The sequence below is a fragment of the Diceros bicornis genome, chromosome 11, assembly GCF_020826845.1.
Source record: "Diceros bicornis minor isolate mBicDic1 chromosome 11, mDicBic1.mat.cur, whole genome shotgun sequence".
Classification (NCBI taxonomy): Eukaryota; Metazoa; Chordata; class Mammalia; order Perissodactyla; family Rhinocerotidae; genus Diceros; species Diceros bicornis.
In genome coordinates, this window is record NC_080750.1 from 66,668,771 (window position 1) to 66,684,304 (window position 15,534).

The window sequence follows — 15,534 nt, forward strand, 5'->3', positions numbered from 1 at the left end:
GCAACTCCAAACTTGTAAATCTATCATATTTTTGAAGTGAATGTCCAATATTGTTAACCATGGCTATCTTTGGATGATGTGTTTACATGTGACTTTTGTTTTCTTCCTCCTCCTCCCCCACTGCTCCTCCTCTTTTGTTTTCTAAAAAGAGAAAGCATTACACTTAAAATCATAAAAAGGAAGCATTTAAGAAGATGAGAGTCTGTTAGATGCGGCTATAGGTGGTTACTGGTGCCCTTGAAGCACGGTTTTATTTTCAGAACCGTCAGGCTATGAGGGGGAAGCCTGAACAAAGAGGAGACGGCGACACCGCTGGGCTGGGTCCCCAGAGAGAGGACAGGCGACAACAATGGGACAAACGGAAGCAATCGCATTGACTCGTGAATCCTCGATTGCTTTCAGCAGGACGCAGGGCCACCTGCTGAAAAACAAGCGGCAGAGGTGTCCAGAAAAAAAGTGATGAAGCTCTGGAACAAGGGGGCTCGGCGAGGAAGCCAGAGCGCTTCTACGAGCTGCCCGCCAAGGACCAGAATTCGCGGACTCGGAAGACACCCTGGGGCGGCGGACACCTGCAAGCTAGGCACAGCCGACGACGTCCGGTTCCGCAGGGCGGGGCCCGCGGTCCTCAGCTGGACACGCCCACCGAGCGGGCCCAGACGCCTCAGTGAGGCATCCGGGTCTTGAAGAAACTTTCTAATCAGGGACGCTACTATTGGCTCCCGCTGCTGGCATGATGTCACCATCAGCCAGTCTGAAGTCAGTTACTCCTCCCAGGCTAGGGAGTTCATTAGGAGTTAATTAACTCTTCCTAAGCAGTAGGGGCCAGTGTAACAGTGCCCGTCGCCCCTTTTGAGTACTCTTTGGTGGGGTAATGGAGTGAGGAGGTGGAATGGGAAATAAACTGAATAAGAGCAGATGGTGCCGGGTTTTGGAGATGTAATTTTTTAAGGTATAAAAGTAATGTATATTCACTCAGAAAATTTTGAAAAGAATCACCCAGAACTCCACTACCTAAAGAATTACTATTAAACATTTTGATGCAGTTTCTTTCTATATTTTTGAACTCAAAAGTGGGAGATTTTTATGGAAATTAACTCACTCTATTTTTGCAGCAATTTTTTATTCACTTACTGTGAGAATTTTCCTGTTATTAAATAATCATCAAATGCATAGTATTTAATGGCTGCAAAACTTTTCAACTAAATGGACATTCTGTAAGTATACCAAATTCCAGTATATAAATCTATGCTATCATTTTTATTGGCTGCAAGGAATTGTACTGTATGGATATATTATAATTTATTTTAAAAGTGCCCAGGTCACTATTGAAAATAACGCTGCAATGAACACTATTGTATATACACTGTATTGTAGGAGCCTTGTCCAATTAATTCCTTAGGATAAATTTCTGGAAGTGAAACTCCTATGTCAAAGATTAAAGTACATGTTCCCAGATTATTCTCCAGAAATGTTGTAAACGGTCTATGAGAGTGTCCAATGCTTCACACCCTAAACAAACTTGGGTGTTTTCAATCTTTTACATCTTTGATAATCTAGAACAAAACGATAGTCCGTGAATCTTTTTTTAATTCATTTTCTTCATTACTAGTGATGTTGACCGTGTTTTCATGTATTCCATGGCCTCATATTCTTTTCTGAATTATCTGTCGTCTTTGTTCATATTTATATCACGGTGTTTGTCTTTTGCAAGATCTTTAATTTCAACTTGGCAGTATTTTCTTGTGTCTCTTTTCATAGGTACATAAGTGGACATATACTTTTCTTTTCTTGTGTGTGAGGAAGACTAGCCCTGAGCTAACATCCATTGCCAATCCTCCACTTTTTGCTGAGGAAGACTGGCCCTGGGCTAACATCTGTGCCCATCTTCCTCTACTTTGTATAGGATGCTGCCACAACATGGCTTGATAAGCGGTGCATCTGTCCGCACCCAGGATCCAAACCTATGAACCCTGGGCCGCCGAAGTGGAGCGCACAAACTTAATTGCTGCGCCACCTGGCTGGCCCCTAGTTTTCTTTTACTATGCTGTTTTTCTCAGGCCTTTGTTTCAGTGTTCCGTTTGCTTCTGTAGTGCATCTGGACAGCTCTCCTATTTTTTCTGTGCTGTGGAATAGTTTATGTAGTATGTTCCTGGAAAGTTGAAAGAACCAGAGCCATTTTTGGAGATAATTCTTTGACCACTTTTAAAATGTCTTACATAATTATTAGTTCAATTCAATGAATCTATTATTTTCTTTATTAAATTTTAATTATTTTTAGTTCAAATAATTAAAGTTTTAATTAAAACTTTATTAAAATTTCTTTATTAAAATTTTAAAAATTAGTAATAGTCATTTGGGTACAAATGCAAAATTCAAAAGGAAGACAGTACAAGTTAAGTTTCTCTCTTTTCTCTGCCCCTGACCATCTACTTCCTCTTCCCATAAGCAACCACTATTACTGGTTTATCATGGACCTTTCCAGAGATATACTAAAAACAGGCACATTCTTTTTTTTTAAACCACAAAATAGTCACAGACTATAAATATCTTTATCTTGCTTTTTAAAAACATAATATATTTGGAAGATTGTATCTCATATAACACATATAGAGTTACCTCATTCTTTTTAAGACCTGTATATTGTCACATTGTATGGAATATATAATTTACTTAGCTACCTAATTTTCCAGGGAAATTAAGGTTATTTTTAATATTTACTATTACAAGTACTACTACAATAACTACCAAATCTGTGAGTTGTTTCCTTTTATTAAGCAAGCTTAGCTTGTTTGTAATAATTAGCGTGACAGATAAGCTTAGATTTAATCCTGTCATCAAATTTATATTATGAATTCTGTTTTTATTGCTTTGTCTGACTTTTTTATATTTTACTATGTGTCTGTGTTTGTTCGTGTGCATGAATGTGTTTCTTTTGAGAATTTGGAAGGATTTTATTTTGGCTCCAGTGGTTACCTCTCTAACTATAAACTTTATTTAAGCTGTTTTTATTCTTTGAAGTCAAAGAATGGGGTCTGTATAATTTTTGCTGTTTGTAATTGTTGGTGCTTTCTTTGTGGTTTTGTATATAACCATTTTTAAAAATTTTACTGTGTTCCATGTGGTAGTTTAAAAAATGTGTTCATAAATTCTTTGATGCTCTGCCTCTGAAGAGAGGGATCTAATTCCCCTCCTGCTAAGTGTAGGCTGGACTCAGCAACTCAATCCTAAGGGAAGAATAAAGCAGAGGTAATGGTATGCAACTCTGGAAAACAGGTCGTATAAAGGTACTGTGGCTTCCATCCTGGTTGCTCTCTCTGTCGTGGGTCATTTGCTCTGCTGCGTCTCCAGGACATTCTTGGAAGCAGATCCTCCAGCCCCAGTCAAACCTTCAGATGACCGCAGCCCTCACTGACACCTTGGCTGCAACCCCGTGAGAGACTCAGAGCCAGGACCACCCAGCTAAGCCCCTCCTGAGTAACTGACTCTCAGACACTGTGTCAGAAAATAAATGTCTATCATTTTAAGTTTTGAAGTAATATTTTTCACAACAATAGATGACTAATGCACACTATTTATGTTTCGCATTGAATTCTATTTTGACATAATATTGCTACTTTCATTTTATTTTTGTGTCCATTTGTCTACTATATATTGGTCCATCCTTTTAGTTTTAACTTTCTGTCTTTTTTTTTTTTAGATATGTCTGTAGTACAATAGTGAGATGAGATTTTTCAGATGTTGTTTTTAATAGAAAAATCTAAAACTTAACTTTACTATCAATCAGTTTTATGTGTTTTACACTTCTTTGTTTCATTTTCCCCCCATCTTTTGCTGTGTAAAGTGCATTTTCTTTGCATTTTTTTTCCTTGAGGAATTTGGTGAGTACTTATGTTATTTGTAGTTTTAGCAGTTGTTATCTTTTGTTTTATTAGAAAACATAACTAACACCCCCCACTCATTTTATGAAATTGGCATTGCAGATCAAAACCTGAGAGGGACATTATAAGAAAGATAATTATAGACCAATTTCATTCATAACCAAAGATCCCAAACAAAAATCCTAAACAAAGAGTGAACCAAATCTTATTTAAAAATAGTATAGGGGCCAGCCTGGTGGCACAAGTGGTTAAGTGCACACTCTCCGCTGCGGCAGCCCGGGGTTTGCCAGTTCGGATCCCGGGCGCACACCAACACACTGCTTGGCAAGCCATGCTGTGACAGCGTCCCATATAAAGTGGAGGAAGATGGGCACGGATGTTAGCCCAGGGCCAGTCTTCCTCAGCAAAAAAAGAGGAGGATTGGTGGATGTTAGCGCAGGGCTGATCTCCTCCCAAAAAAAATAAATAAAATAAAAAATAAAAATAGTATATATATATAACATAACCAGGTTAAGTTTATTTCAGGAATTTATTGCAGACTTTGCTTTTAAAGTTCAAAAATCAGTCAATTATTTCAACATATTAACAAGTGAAAAAAGTATATGATTATCTCAATAGATGCATAAAAGTTATCTCATAAAATTTAACAGCCATTCATTAAAAAATTCTTTGAAAACTAGGAATAGAAGAAAACCTTCTCAATCTGATACTGGCTATATACAAAAAACTTAGAGAAAACAATATACATAATGGTGAAATGTTGAAAGCTTTTCCCTTGAAGTCAGAAACAAGACAAAGATGTCCACAATCATCATTTCCATTTGGCGTCTTTTTGGAAGCCCTAGACAATGGAATAAGGCAAGATAAAGAAATGAAAGGTATAGGGATTGAACAGGAAAAAATAAAACTGTCATTACTTGCAGATGATGTGATTATTTTGTAAGTAAATCAAAACAATCCACATATAAATTATTATTAATAAATGAGTCGAGCAAGAAACTGGAATGTGAAATTTAACAAAAGATATTTTCAACAAAAGATTCTTTTCAACAACATTGAAAAATTAAATATTTAGGAATGAATATAACAAAATATTTGCAAGACTCTACGCAGAATATTATAAAACATTTTTGAAATAATTAAAGAAGGCCTAAACAATGAGAGATATACCATGTTCATGGACTGTAATATTCAACATTGCTAGGATGTCAGTTCTCCCCCAATTGGTCTATATGTACAACACAATCCCAGTCAAAATTCCACATGGTTTTCAAAAATAATATTGTGTAGATTGCAGATCCAAATGTGAAGGGCAAATAATGCATCTGGAAAGTTAAATATTTTCATGACCTTGGTGTAGGGAAATAAACAAGAAGCGCAGAAAAACCTAACTATAATGAAGAGATTGATGAACTTGACTACATTAAGAAGTTCTGTTCATCAAAAGAAGTCATTAAGAAAGTAATGAACCAAGCCACAGAGTAGGAGAAGACATTTGCAATAATATAACCCAACAAAGAGCTTGAATTTAGAATATATGAAGAAGTAGGGATGGGTTCTGGTATAGTTCTCTGCCTGGATCTGAGGCCAAAATGGAGACAAAAAAGAAACATTTTCACTTACCATATGTATTCTTTTCCAGTTCAGAGAACCAGGAGCCTGGGGTGGGATGCTGAGGAGGGAGGAAGAGCCCTAGTTATCACAACTGGGAGTTTTGCTTCTGTGCTGAAGTGTCACTGCTCTACATTCTGTGTGGCGGCCCCCATCAGGAACAAGCTGGGGCTGTGTAGCTGCTCACCTCTCTAGGGTGATGCACTGCTCTCTGCTTGTGCCAAGGTAACTGGGAACCAGAATTATGAATGACTTTAATCTTCTAATTTTGTAAATCCATATTTTAAAAAATTGCCACAGTGAACATGTATTTCTTTTAAAATTAGAAAACAAAACTCTAAGCCTTATAATAAAAATATGCAAAGCAACAGAATGGCTGTACAATGATGTAAAATGAGGACTATGGTAAAATCCCTCCTTTATTCAAAATATCTTCTCCACATTCATACTTCAGGATCTGAAATTTCTCCAGTATGCTTCCTATATTTAGGAATTTAAGAATTCCACTATCCCTCTGGGTTCCCCTTAAAAAATGCTAAATTCATGTTCAGCTCTCATGTTAGCTATTCTTAATCATTGTGTCTGTTCTGTGCTTTGGGAAACACAGGGATGAGAACAACTGTTTCCTAAGTCAGGGAAAGCCTCCCAGAGATGACACATGTGCTGGGACTTAAAAGATGAGTAGGACCGGGCGGCCCGGTGGTGTAGTGGTTAAGTTCATGCACTCCGCTTCGGCAGCCTGGAGTTCACTGGTTCAGATCCCAGGCACGGACCTATGGACTGCTCATCAAGCCATGCTGTGGCGGTGTATACAAAATGGAGGAAGATGGGCACCAATGTTAGCTCAGATCTAATCTTCCCCAGCAAAAAAAGGAAGATTGGCGACGGATGTTAGCTCAGGGCCAATTTTCCTCACCAAAAAAAAAAAAGAAAAGAAAAGAAAAAAAGATGAGTAGGAGCTAGCCAGACAGAGATGTGGTGGGTGGTCACCCCAGCCGTGGGGAAGGACAGTGAATTGAAATGGTCTGGTGTCTTTGGGGAGCCAATTATATTTTGTTGTAGCTTGAAAGGAGTTCAGCGTGTAGGGTGGTGTGTGTGTGTGGCAGGGGTAGGGGGCAGGAGGGGGCAGTGGTGCCCATGGAAGGCCTCGGGGACACACAGAGAAGTTTGGACTTTTTCCTGTAGGTGCTGGGGAGACACTGAAGATTTTAAAGGAAGGTCAAGGTATGATCAGGGCAGGTTTCCCCTCGTTTTCTTCTCCCCAACCCCCAGCCCAATGAGGTTATTCTCTGTGTGAGGAAAGGATGACAATAATGCCTTGACTTCTACAGCCATGATGCTCATTGCTTAAGAACTGCAGCTGCTCATGGTCCTTGGAGCATCTGCCTAGCAGTGTTGCTGGGAAGCTGAAGGCATCGTTGGAGTCCTCAGAGTCTCAGTGGCCAGCATGATGTCATGCTCAATGTGGCTTGACTCTCCTTCCCCAGGGACAGCATTCACTGTGCTGCTCTTGGTGAGCCTCTCCCCAAGCAGTGAGCATGCCTGCAGGCTGAGGAAGGCCGAAGGCAGGAGCTGAGATTCAAGCTGACACGTGCCCAGAGATGGCTTGTGATGTTTTCTGAACATTAAGCATGGGGTTGACAGTGGCTTCCACTCTCCATTTCTAGGTCAGCTCTGTAGGGCAATGGTGAAGTGACACAGTGGCAAGAAGTCCTTCTGTGCAAGACCTCTGAGGTGGGTCTGTTCCCTTTTGGCCCTATTCCCCCCCTACTCCTTAGCGTTCCTCAGAGTCCATGAGGGCAGACCTTAAATTACAATGGATTGTGTTCTAACAGTTCATCTGGGGGATAGTTGCCCAAAACTTGAAGCACATAACCCATAAAGTACTAAAAGTTTGCTTCTATTGCCTTGGAATGAATCCATCTACTATCTCTGTCCCCAAAAGTTTCCTTCTTTGTTTCCCTCTTCCTGTGATGTTTCCGGTACATTCTGGGCTCACAGCCTGCTGGGTTAATCTCCAACACCTGCATATGTGTTTTTGTCGAAATGTGCCACCCAGTCCAAGGAGAGAAGGCGGCAGACAGAGACGGTGCACTGTCTTCCTTCTTCTTTCCTCTCTCTGGACTCCTTAAGAGTCAAACTGATAGCCCCAGGAAGGGGCCTTAGATATGACCCAGCTCAACCCTCTCACCTTACAGGCTGGGAGCTTGAATCCCACCTCCTTTCTCCATCCCTAGGACCTAGGAGAACACCTAGGACCCCTTTGCCTCAAGTTCTGTGACCATATTCTTATGCAAAGATTGGGATTTCCAAGGCCAGTTCATTCCCTGTCATTTGTTTGTTCATGGTTTTTTTCATGCCTTCTTTAATTCCACAGTTTTTGAGATTCTGCCAGGCCCTGAGATCCATGCAGAGGATAACAAGCTAATAAGTCCTTGCCCTCAAGAGGTTCACATTCTAATAGAGAGACAGATAAGAAAAATATACCGTGAAAGTTTAGTGTCAACATTCTACTTGAGGCCAGAGAGGAGTCAGATGGGATGAGGAATGCACGGGGCTTCCCACAAGGAAGAAGGAATGATGACCAGAAGAGGGTGGGGCCTGGAAGGAGAATGAGGTCACACCTGCACTGTGTGGATTGTAAGCTCCTTGAAGGATTTTGGATCCCTGGATTTTGTTTCCATAATATCAACTTAACATCGAGTCTTTTTGCCTAGGTCCAACGCGGCATAGAGTCTTGGAGACAGAAGGCCTGGGTTCGTCATCTGGCTCCCTTACATAGCAATGTGACTTTGGCCAAGTCAGTTGACCTCCCTGAGACTCAATTTCCTCATCTGTAAAATGGTGATAGTCATTCCCAACATATAGGTTTATTTTGAAATTAAATGAGATAATCTGTGTTAAGAACCTGGCAGAGTACCTGACCCATGTAGGAATCAGCATGGAGCAGCTGTTCCTGGTATTGTTTCAGGCTGAGATTCCAAGAAAATAGGGCCAATCGCTCCCACATTCTGAAGTGAGAGTATGTAAGGGGAACTGTTTTGCAAACCTTAGCTGACCACCCTCTTTCAACCTACAAGAGAAGCTGGGAAACCAAAGGGCAGTGCTGGCATTAGAGGGAGGATTTCTTTGAGGAGCGTCATTGGGGTGCTGTGGGTACCACCTTCCTTCTCAATCCCCAGCTGTGCTTCCATGACCACAGAGAATGTAGGACATGCCTTTCTCTTACCCCAGGACCAAGGAAAGGAATTTTAGCGGACCGCCTGGACTACTTCCTGTGTGACCTCTGGAGCTCAGAGGTCATGGTGGGCTGGTTTCTGACTGATGCTTGAGGAATCAGCCTGGGAGGGTCCACACTTGGCTGGCCGCTCTGACGGCAGAGAGAGGCTGCCACATCACAAACAACCTGGGCCTGCAAGATTTGTCGAAACCTTGCAGGTTTGTGTTCAAGAATCTCCTGAGGACCAGATATTGCCTGTGTAATGAGCCGCCTGGAGCTGTCTTAGATTCTGCCCAAGGGGGCCACCTTGAGGGGAGATGGATCCTGACCTACAGAAGCTGGTGTGTCCCTCCCCTGCCCAGGGGCTGATAAAGCTTGGAGCAATCAGCTAGAGAGGCAGCCACCCCTCATCACAAGGGAACTGCAAGTCAGAGAGGCCAGAAATGGGGGGTGGAGGGCACTTTGAAGACCCCTCCAAAGTGCTCCAAGGGAAAAGGTCAGCTCTGAACACCTGCAAGGTCCTCATCACGACCGAGAGAGACATCCTCGGAAGAGGCTTCTTTCCCCTACTCACATCTCCGACCCCTTCATCCCCATCCTGGCAGGAGGGGAAGAAGGCAAGGCAGAAGGGTGGAGAAAGAGCTGACCCCAGCCCCAAACACCCGAGGGCTGGAGGGGGAAAGTGGTAACTTCTAACGAAGCTGGAGATTTTGATAGGACATGCTGATTATCGCCTTCAGGCTGCTTTGGGAGCTGAGACGAGTCTAAGCAGAAAAGTCGTGGGATTTGCCAGGATTTTTGTCCTGGAACAAGTGGTTGCCTCTCACAAGTGTTGGTGAGGATCTTACTATTAGAGTTCACTGAATACACCACTCAGTAAATCCAGTGCCTTACAAAAGCTGATCTCTGCCTGAAATGCCCTCCCCCTCCTGCCGTCCTATGGAAGCCCTGTTCCCTCATCCAAATGCAGGCCAGTCAGTCTCCTTTGGAGGGTCTCTCTTGAACCTCCTTCTACCTGCTTTCCTTTGTGGAGAAAGAAGGGGTACACCTGCTGGATTCCAGGAGGACATAACCCCTCAATGCCCCAGCTTTGGGGGAAGACGCTATCCTTTCAGTTTTTTTTTTTTTTTTTGGCCATTCCCACGTAGTAGTTTTTTTTTTCTTTAAATCACTTTTATTGAGATATAATTTACCAACAATAAAATAAAATCATTTTAAGTTCAATGAGTTTTGATAAATATATAAACTCATGCAATCACTACCACAATCAGGATATGGAACATTCCATCACCCCAAAATTCCCTTGTGTCCCCCTCAGATAATCCTCAGCCCCACCCAGCCCCAGGCACCCCCTGATCTGCTTCTATCACTGCAGATGAGATTTGTCTTTCCTAGAGCTTCGTATAAATGGAATCATACATGACAACTCAAGTTTAATCAAGAAAATCTCTCTGGATAAGAAAAAGTCAGTTTCTTTCTAGAAAATAAGAAAATGAGTTTAAAATGTGAATTTTTTCCTTCTAACAAGCAAACCAATATTGATTCTCTCTAGAAAGTAAACACACTGAAATATAACCATTTTGACAATATATTCCAACTAGCTCAACTTCTCTGTGCCCCACCCCATCATCCCTCCTTCGATTTATCTGCTGCCATTTCATTTGATGTCTTATTTATTTTGCTAGAATATGAAAATGCTATTGGCATTCTGCTTGTGGGTGTTCCTAATTTCCTTGGATTTTTGGATATGGATTGATTTTTCTTGGGCTAATACATCTTCAAGATTACTTGCTTGAATGTGGCCTATTCATTGATCTAAAATGGTTTTGAAGCTATTGAGCAGAATGAGGCAAAGCCTAAAGTACGTGGTGATGAAAGCCACGTTGGCTTTCTGTCATTGAGGTGGACTGTATGTATTTCTTCGACCCTTCTTTTTAACCTACCTTTATGTTCTTCCAAGTCCCTCCTGTCCCTTAAACCTCAATTCTGTAGGGAGGGGCAAGTTTGCCCTTTCCCCACTGTTCTCTCTGAGCTCCTGAGTGGGGCAAGGAGGGAATGTGCCAGGATGACCCAGAGGTGATGCCGGCTCCCTGTTCCAGCACCTTCCACACACACAGAAGCATGCAGCAGACAGAGCTGGACAGCTGGCTAGCCATGACCTTGGCTGAGGGAGCAGTGGCCCCCTCACCTCCCAGCCCCCAACTCTTCTGACGCCCTGTGTTGGAAGCATCACCTGTTAGCTCCCTGCTCCAACACCAGAGGAGGCATCTCTCCGGGGACTCAGCCCCTGGGAATTCTGCCAGGGAAGAGAGCCCCAGTGCTAGAGGCTGAGATATGTGTAAGGCAAATATTCTTCCTGTCCCCAGCTTTCCTCCCTCTTTTTTTGCCTAACTCAATTCAAATGTTCTGCCATTGGCAATTACCTTTGGTTCAAAGACATTTTTGCAATAAGCACAATATTGCCATTTTATTATTAGTCACTAACCCTGATGGAGTCCCCATGTGGCATGTCTGCTCAGCTCTCCGAGATGCCCCACTCTGAGAACAGTTCCCCTGCTCCATGCAGATTCTCACTATGCAACCCACACCCTGGCTAGGATCCTTGACATCAGACACGCACACCTGACTGAAATTGGGCCAGGTGGGTTCTCTTGCCTCGACATTTGAAATCAGGATTGAAAGAGGGCTAGTCTGTCTGTCACCTCAAGAACCATGGGATGGCCAGTGCTCAGAAAGCAGAGTCTGTCATGGAGATGGAAGGAAATAGCCTTGTGAATGGATGCAGAGGTGAACATGAGTGACCACCTGGTGCTGGGGTGGGGGGAGGCACATCCACAGACAGAGAAAGGGAGAGAGAGAGGGAGAGAAGGAGGGAGTGGGAGGCAGGGAGAAAGGGAGACAGGGAGAGAGAGGGTGAGGGGTGCAGGGATAGAGGGAGGGAGAGGGATGTGGGGGGAGAGGAAGAAAGCGAGGGGGTGAGCGAGAGAGAGGAAGAAGAGGAGGGAGAGAGGGAAGCAGAGAAGGAGATAGGGAGGGGAGGGAGAGAGAAAGAGAAAATGGCTGCCCACATTCTGTTGGCTTCCAGTTCCAAGTTCCAGCTCAGCTGTTCTTTTGTGTTGGTTTCTACGTGATATCCCTGTAAACTTGAATGACCTTCCTGTTTTTGCTTAAGGTAATTTAGGGTAGTTTCCTGTTAATTTGCAGCCAAGAGACTCTGAATAAGATGCAACCTGGTACCAGGAAGTGAAGTTGCGCATAACCACATAATTGGCCCACTTCAGGGCTTGGGAATGACAGGATTCCGCCATTTTGGGACAGGGAAGAATCTTAGTGGAACACAGACTGAAACAGCTGGTGAAACTGGTGTCAGTAGTTTGGGGCACTTGGAAATTTTCCTCCTGAGGCTGAGGCTTTAGGGGGCTCGAAAGGCCAAGCTGAAGGACGTCCAACTGTGCTGGCTCCTCGCTGGGACTTCAGTAAGGTGCATGGGAGACACGAACCAGTCTGAGGCGGCCTGGCTTGAAGAGGATGGGAAAACAGGTCAGTTATGCAACTCTGCTCTTGGAAGTCCTTTCTGCTTACAATATAGGAGCTGAGACCACTTCGGGATCATTCTCAGAATTGATCAGAGGACTGAGCTGTAGCACTTAACGCTCGGTGCAGCAACCTCCATCAAGAACTAAATGTGGTGCACCAACTATGGAACAGTGAGGTCCTGGCAATCAGAAAGAGGACATCTGGGATGCACCAGGGGCGTTGAGGAATCCTGATCCTTTGACACTTCTTCTAAGTCCATCTGTTGCATCCTCTTGCTGGACAGAGTTGGCGACACCTGACGCTGTGAAGCACACTTTAGGACCAGGTTTGGGATGCTCCATTGGGCTACTGAGGCGAAGCAGACTCTCTCCACTGCCCTCTACACCATTAGGTGAAATCCATTAAGCAGAGAACATGGGCAGCCCTCAGGTGTCTTTCCAAGAAACTGAAGCCCCACAGACATGGCCCACTTCTGGCTGCCAGCTTAGCAAGCTGGCTAGAAAAGGCTTCCAGCAAATCGAGTCTCCCTAAATTAAATCGACGGGCCACCAATGAAGGTTTTATAGGCTTTATGCTGCCAGGAAAACCTCAAGCCTGGAGAACAGGGTCTTTAGAGAGACACAAATCCACACCACAGGGCTTCTCATACGGCAGGTACACCCACGCCAAAGCTCAGAGGCTACCAGCTGGAGTCAGAAAGTGTCACGTGCCCCACAGCCAATTCCTCCTCAGTCTCCTCTGAGGGGTGGCCCTGGAGGACCCTGGACAAGGGCCATGTCCCCCGGGACAGAACGTGGAGTGGTTCTACTACGTAACCCTCGAGCTCCCCCAGGTGCCTGCAGGTGTCAAGAGTCAATGGACACGAGCTTTGTCAGATATCCAGTGACCTGCACATGACTGCTGTCTTGGAGGTCCCTTTCTTCTTCAATTTTAAGTGGGAGCTTTGTAGTTATAGTCCAGTCTCTCTCCCTGTGTTCTACATCAGATGAGACATAGAGGGCAGATTTCTATCATTTCCTCTATAGACTAGACCAGCTTGAGACTGACTTGGAAGAGGAAGAGGCATCATTTGGGTTGGGGCCTCAAAGGGAGGGGGTGAAGGTGTTCACCTTGGCAGGTATGTCTGTGCCATGTAACCCCACTGCCATGGGATGAGGCATGGACTCCCAGCCCAGACAGTCCTGTTGATTTTGTTTTCCTGGGAATTTTGCATTGAATCAAAGAGAGAGCTAATGGATTTCTCTGTGGCCCAACTACAAAGGATACCAGCACCACCAGAAGGCAACGGGTCCTTCATGGCTGTGAGGCAGCCCCGCGCAGGGAGAAGCAGAGACGGTGGTCGACAAAGAGAGAAGAAGGAAGCAGCTTTGCAAGGAGGGGAGAGAGAGAGACAGAGACAAAGAGAGCGAGCGACAGGGAGACAGAGAGATTGATTCCTGATTGCTTTCCTAGTTCTTGCTTCTTGGGAGGAGGTGTTGCACTTTTTGCTTTGGCTTCCGTGAAATATCCTTGACACTCTCCCCACCTTTAAAAAAAACCTTTTAATTTTGAAATAATTATAGATTCAGAGGAAGTTGCAAAGACAGTACAGAGAGGTCCCATGTACCCTTCACTGTTTCCCCTGTGGTTACAATTTACATAACCATAGTATAATATCAAACCAGGAAACTGACATTGGTACAGTGTGTGCCTTTTTATCACATGTACAAATTTATGTAACCACACTGCAATCAAGATATAGAGCTCTCCATCCCACAAAGATCTTGTTACTGCTGCCCCTATATAGTCACCCCTTCTCCCACCGTTCCTAATCCCTGGCAACTATCAATATGTTTTCCATCTCTGTATAATTTTGTCATTTTGAGAATATTCTATAAGTGGAAGCATACAGTTTGTGACCTTTTGAGACTGGCTTTTTTTATTCAGCATATTCCCTTGAGATCCATCCAAGTCATTGTGTACATCAGTTGTCCATTCACTGTGGTTGCTGACTAGTCTCCCATGATGTGGATGGACCATGATTTGTTTAATCGTTCACCTACTGAGGGACATTCTGGTTGTTTCCAGTTTGGGGCTATTACAAATAAAACTGCCATGAGCCTTGTGTACTGGTTTTTGTATGGACATGTTTTCATTTCTCTGGGAATATGCCCGGGAATGCAATTGCTGGGCTGTATGGTGAGTGTATGTTTTGTTTTTTTGAGAAACTGAGAGACTATTTTCTGACGTGGCTGTACCATTTTACATTCACACCAGCTCTGTGTGAGAGTTGCAGTTTCTCTGTGTCCTCGCCAGCATTTGGTGTAGTCATTTTTTTATTTTACCTGTTCTAATACGTGTATGTATATCTCATTGTGGTCTTAAATTGCATTTCCTTTATTGCTAGTAGTGTTGAACATTTTTTCACGTATATATTTGTTGTCTGTATATCCTCATTGATGAAATGTCTCTTCCCATCTTTTGCCCATTTTCTAATTAGTGTGTGTGTGTTTACTGTCAGGTTTTGATGTAAATCCTCTTGTTTTATTAACAAGTTTGAAATGGGCTGCTGTTACTTGCAAACCCCTGGGTAATCTACTTTTGGATTTAATGACAATCATAACAATAGCCAACCTTTATTGAGCACATACTTTGTGTCAGGCACTGTCCTAAGTGACTTACAGGTTTTGGCTCACTTGATACATGTTGTTTTTATAAACAGCACATGTTATTGTTCTAAACATTAACCGCCATTACAATTCAGTTTACAAATAATGTTCAGCATAAACAAACAGCTTTGGCAATGCAACTTTGCCTAAATTTGAATTGTCTGAGTTTATTTGTATTTCAGTTAATTGAAAAAGTGAAAGCCACTTGGGTCATGTGGCTTTGATGTCACAAGGGTGCACAAGTCACAATAGCCACTCTTCAAGTGAAATGATGGTGTTTACAGTTTAAAAAAAATTACAAACACACGTATGTTTTTATTTGTTTTAAGTAAATATCTGACAATGTTCAGTTCAACACATTCTACACAAAAAGTCCCCCAAACTTTAGTCTCCTAAAATAAAGGCAGAAAATAAATGCCCATTTACATTATATAGTTTAAAAAACCTTATTGGTGTGAGTGAAGCAGACAGGCATGCAGTGATCAGATATCTGAACTGCTGTGTGAGGCTAGGACCATATTTCCTGAGGTTTGGAGAGAGATCAGAGGTTTATTGAGGGCCCCAGGGTGACAGTGCAGTTGGCCCCACAGTGGAACTACCTCCCGGTTGGGCAGAGCCCCTTCTGGGACTGGGCACGCCC